Here is a 5,710-nt window from a genome sequence, read left to right as displayed (position 1 = left end):
ATGAGCTGGATTTGAAAGCTGACATGATGCCTGCATGTCTCAGATTTCTGGTTCAGGCATTTATAAGTGTTTCTTCATGTATGTACCTCCCTGAACTCTGAAGGCTACACTGCACAGCCAGAAAACTGACTTTTGTTGCAATCAATGATGAGAAAATACCTCCATCATTATCTTTCGCAAGATAACTCTACAGAGAAGCTTGTTGGTCTCCTGAGCCTTGATCCAAAAATAGGTATTGTTCAAAAAACAGAATAAGATTGCAGCAAATAGCAAAGGTTATTGACTCTCAAATGCTGTATCACACTGCTTTTGTAGCCTTTAACAGTGTCCAAAATGAAACAGTAATAACAGTTTACAAGAAAACAGGAAAATTATTGACCCACTAAAGTGACAGTAAGGGGACCAAAGAAATCTCATAAGCAGAAATGCCATTTAGTTTTATTGCTTCATTTATAGGTTACTGAAGAATCCATCCATCTGTCACTCCACTTTCTGTCTCAGCACAGAGTGTTCTGGTGTGTCTCCAGTAACACAGGTGAGCTGTTGTTTAGTGGGATGCAGGCTGAGGGAAAATAAACAAACAGACACATGTTAAAAATAAAAAGTAATCTACTCATCTTCAATGGTAAGTGGATTTTGTGCCTTTTGCATTCTTTCAGAAGATTAATTACAATCTTCCTTCATTCACTGCATAACAGTAAGTGTTAAACTGAATTATTCCCAGCCTGAGAAGGTCAGCGTGTGTAAAGCTCAGAACTGTGTACATTAACAAGCAGGACATCTGCTCAGTGCCTGTGCCCTGTGTCATATGATGTGACTGTCGAGAGTTAGCTCAGCCAATGTCCCTCCTGTGACATGTCTGTACAACATGTATCTGCTTCATATTTGTGTGATCCTTTCATCTGAATCTCTGTCTTTGATGAAACTTCTGCTTTCCTCAAAGCTGTGACTTGGGAAGAAAATCTGAATGTTAGAAATTGAGCTATAGTGTGATACAGGTAAAACCAGTCCACCTGTAATTGAATTATTTCTTGGGGGGGAGGGGGGTGTTCTGCTTTCTTGGTCTTTTTGCTTGGTTTGTTTCTGGATTTTGCTCTTGTTTCCCTTTCAACAGAAAGGCAAGGATTTCTGGAAAACAAAAATCTATTCCTTTCTGCTGAGGCAAGCTAAATAATGCAGAATCCTAGAATGGCTCAGGTCAGAAGGGACCTCAATGATCATATACTCTAACCTCTCTGCCATGGGCAGGGATGCCTCTCAGGGCCTCAACATGAGCAACTTTGCTGAGTACTGCACCAACTTGTATGTTTCTGAGGTATTTATGCATTAAGCTCTTGTAGTCATCTGTAGTGTATCAGCTTTTTACAAAGAAGCAAGGGAGTTTAAATATATAAATTAGAATTTTTTTAGATTATCTTAAGTGCCACGGCAGGGAGAGCTTGAGAAACAGTTCAAAACAAAGCACAATAGGGTTGTTAGGAAAAGTTTACTTAAAAAGAGAGCAAGGTTTATAGAACTTGGAGACTTAAGAATTAAAACAAAGCTTTCCTAAGCTATTTTCTCTCCCACTCAGCTGGTACAATCTGTTTCTAGCTGCTGCAGTAAGATATTGTAAATATTTAAGTAGTGTATCCTTTTTCAGGTATGTAGTTGTGATTGCTCAGGAGTCTGGTGGTATGACAAAAAAAGGAGAGATTTCAGGAATGTTTGCACTACTCATTCCAGCCTTACAAGTAGATGCTATCAGAAAACAGATGACAGGATTTACCATGTTATGCAAGAGGTAAGGAATCTGGAAGGGTTTGCTGCGACCGAAACTCAAATTCCAAGCACAAGGTTCATGTTTCAAGATGCATTGCTGTCTTCTGAAGCCTGTCATCACAATTCCTAGTGTTAATTTGGGCTGGCAAAAGCTGATGTAACCCTTTCTAATTAAAAAAAAATACATCAGCAAACCAAGTAAACAGAGTAATTGGTTCTCAGTAAGACACCAGGGACAACTGGGACAAACCAAAGCTGTTCTGAAGATGCAGTGCACACATATGCTCATGTGTAAACACAATAAGCTGGTAACTTTGCCTGGAGTTTTCTGTTCTTGAGTTAATGCATTTAATTTACTGTACTGTAACATGGTTTTACAGTTCACATACACAAATAAACAAAAGCTTATATTGTATATTTATAACTGGAGAGAGTTATTCTACTTGGACAGTTGGACCTCTGGGCTTTTTTTTGAGAGCATTTTTACATACCTAAGTGCACAAATACATACAAACACCTTTGAAAAAGAATCCAGGAAAAGGTTTTCATAGAATCATAGTGTTTGGAAGGGATATCTAGAGATTGAGTCCAACCCCCTGCCAAAGCAGGAACACCTAGGGCAAGCCATGCAGGAACACATCCAGGCAGATTTTGAAAGGCTTCAGAAAAGGAGACTCTACAGCCTCTCTGGGCAGCCTCTATCACCCTCACTGTAAAGAGGTTTCTCCTCATGTAGAGGTGGAGCTTCCTGTGCTTCAGATTATACCTGTTGTTACTTGCCCTATTACTGGGTACTACTGAAAAGAGGCTGGCACCTTCATCTTGATACCCACCCCTCAGATATTTATAGACATTAATAAGACCCCCTCTGAGCTTTCTCTTCTCAAGACTAAGCAGTCCTAGTTTTCTGTCTTTCTTCACAGGAGAAATGTTCAAGTCCCCAGATCATCCTTGCAGCTCTCTGTTGGACTCTCTCCAGTAGATCCCTGCCTTTCTTGAGCTGTGGAGCCCAAAACTAGATACAGTATTCCAGGTGAAACCTCACCAGGGCAGAGTAGAGAGGGAGGATAACCTCCCTAGACCTGCTGGATGCACATCTTCAAAGATCTCCACCCATACCTTCATTAAAACCATTATCTATTCAGTGAAGTATACGCTGTTGGTTTCCTATTCGGACTAAGGGCAGAAAAGGTAGGGTTGGTTTTCTTTCTAACACCTGTATGGGAAAAGGCACAACAGTGGCAATGTCTTGTTTAATTTCTTAACTCTGAAGGCTTAAATCCAGCTGACTGCTTCACTTATTCTTGCCTGACATCCATATGTCAGGTATATGGATTTTCTGTGCCTGGAGATATCATACACTCTGTCCTTTCAGACTCCACATACACAGGATACCTGATCATGGCAAAGGATGGTCCTGCCTCATAGTCACCTCTTTGCTGCAAGCACATCCTGTCTTCCCTTATTTCTGCAGCTCCTGGGGAAGACAAGTTTCTTCACTTTATTACAGATGCAGTACAACCTAGTGATATCTGCACTCTTTGTAGGCATATTGTAGAGTGTCAGCAAGTTGGTGAGCAGGACTACCAGCACCTGAAAATCCAAAAAGGCAACAATAGAGAGAAAGAAATGCAATGAGACTGATTGTTGCATTACAAAAAGTAAGATCTGAGGTGAGGTTGCCCAAAGCCTCATCAGGTCTGGCCTTGAATAATTCTGGGGATAGGACATCCAAAACTTCTCTGAGCAGTCAATTCCAGTGCCTTCACTTCATGGTGAAGGACTTCTTCTTTGTATCTTATCTAAATGTGCCTTCTTTCAGTTTAAAGCCACTGCCTCTTGGCTTATCACTATACATCCTTGTAAACTTCCTCCAGCTTCCTTGGAGCCCCCCTTCAGCTACTGGAAGGCTGCTATAAGGTCTCCCCAGACCTTTTTTTTCTCTGAGCTGAACAACTCTAGCAGCCTAACAGCCTTCACAGCAAAGGTGCTCTAGCTGTCTAATCATTTTTGTGGCTGCCTCTGGACTCACTCCAACAGGTCCATGTCCTGCTTATGTCGGGAGCAAGAATTTTTACCAGAGAGGAACAGAGGGTGAGTATCACTTCCCTGGACCTACTGACCACATTTCTTTGGATGCATCTCAGGATATGGTTGGATTTCTGAGCTTGAAACACACATTGCCAGACCATGAGTGAACATGATCCTGATTTCAAAGGTCTTTTCCAACCTGGTTAATTCTGTATTTTTGGATGACGGATGGGCATTCCCTTATCACAATGTCCCTTTCTCAGTGATTCTTTCTGCAGAGAGCTGTGACTGAGATTTCCAAGCCAGATTGACCTTATTTTGCCCTCTGCATTTACCACCATGAAACATAACCACAAAGGAGAAGATGCAGTCTTTTTCTGTCTGTTCTTTACAAAATTTGTCTTTTGATTCATAAGAAGTGATTCTCACTTTCCAAGCTGCCCCTCTTCCTGAAGGCTTCCTGGCCAGAGTTGATTGATAAGTGAATGCATTTTCCAGATATGCTTTATTGCTTTTTTCCTCCTTTCCTTCCTTATTTCTGAAAAGAAGCAGTAAGGGGGAAGAAATGGTCTGTAAGTAAGGCACAAATGCAGAGATTTATTGAATGATGAGAGTAGACTCAAAGGGCCTCCACGTAAAAATAGTGTAGTTAGTATATCATCTGACTAAACAGCTCCTGCTCTACCACCACCATTTTTGCACCCATCCCAGAGCTAGGGGCAAGACCCTCACCAGTCAAGATATCACACAGAGAAGCTCAGCTCCAGTAAGGAGGCCCAGCCAGCACCTGTGGATGATATTGGAGTAGTTATCAATTTTAGTCCTAACAGCAATTTTGGTCCTAACAGCCGGGGGGCCACCAGGCCCCCCGGCCTTTGTTGTCACCACCACCATCACCCAGTGTGCACCAGGGGCACTCACCAGTGATGAGAGGAGGATCCATCAGCCCACATGGGCTCAGCTTGGGGCTTCTGCCTTTCCTGGCGGGGATTAAAAAGGTGAGTGGGTTGGGGAGGGCCAAGTGGCCAAACCTGGGGTGGGAGGAGACTCCAATAGAACCCAGGTGCTCTGGGTTTGAGGGGAAAAAGGGGGAAAATGGGGCTGATGAGGGGCTTTAAGGGTGTCAGGTAAAGCTAGGACTAGGGGGAATGGGGAAAAAAAAAAAAAAAAAAAAAAAAAGGAGAAAGTAATGGGTAGATTCAGATTGGATGTTAGGAAGTTCTTCCCCATGAGGGTGGTGAGACACTGGAATGGGTTGCCCAGGCAGGTGGTAGAAGCCTCATCCCTGGAGGTTTTTCAGGCCAGGCTGGATGTGGCTCTGTGCAATGTGATGTAGTGTGAGGTGTCTCTGCCCGTGGCAAGGGGGTTGGAAGTGGATGATCCTTGAGGTCCCCTCCAACCCTAACAATTCTATGATTCTAAAACAATTTTGCAGTTTAGGCAGGATGTTAGGAAGAAATTATTCACAGAAAGAGTGATTGGCCTTTGGAATGTGCTGCCCAGGGAGGTGGTGGAGTCACCACCCCTGGAAGTGTTTACAATATGATTGGATGAGGCCCTTACTGCCATAGTTCAGTTGATTAGTGTTGGGGGATAGGCTGGACTTGATGATCTTGAAGGTCTTTCCAACCTGCTTAATTCTGTGATTGTGTGAAACATATTATGGATAGACTATCAAATTGAAAACTGAGTTGTCTAGCAGGAAGAAGGAAAAGGTCAACATAAGGCTGTGCCTATTGCTGTCTGTTACAGAGTGTGTCCCAGTCTCTGCTCAGATCACAAAGCACAGCTACAGACCAATGCATACTGTAGGGTAGGTTTCCATCCTGACCTTGCATTAGTCAACTAGGGGCTGGCTTAGGCATGGACAAATCATGTAGCTATCTAGTACAGGTTCTGTGTGGCACAAAATATAGGG

The 5,710-nt window shown here is 42.8% G+C and overlaps 1 long non-coding RNA gene across 1 annotated transcript; it reads right to left on the bottom strand.

Annotated features, from left to right (window-relative positions):
• Positions 1–222: 222 nt before the first annotated feature.
• LOC137445038 (uncharacterized) lies at positions 223–4,744 on the bottom strand. The gene is made up of 4 exons (XR_010988318.1): positions 4,714–4,744; positions 4,525–4,579; positions 3,157–3,354; positions 223–562 (listed from the first exon to the last, which is right to left on the bottom strand). It is a non-coding gene; the product is annotated as an uncharacterized lncRNA (long non-coding RNA).
• Positions 4,745–5,710: the final 966 nt, after the last annotated feature.

Source organism: Melanerpes formicivorus, unplaced genomic scaffold (genome assembly GCF_026170545.1).
Source record: "Melanerpes formicivorus ecotype bairdi unplaced genomic scaffold, bMelFor1.0.p_v2 SCAF_13, whole genome shotgun sequence".
Lineage (NCBI taxonomy): Eukaryota > Metazoa > Chordata > Aves > Piciformes > Picidae > Melanerpes > Melanerpes formicivorus.
The sequence above is the reverse complement of the archived record's forward strand: the minus strand, read 5'-3'. Positions and strand labels throughout refer to the sequence as shown.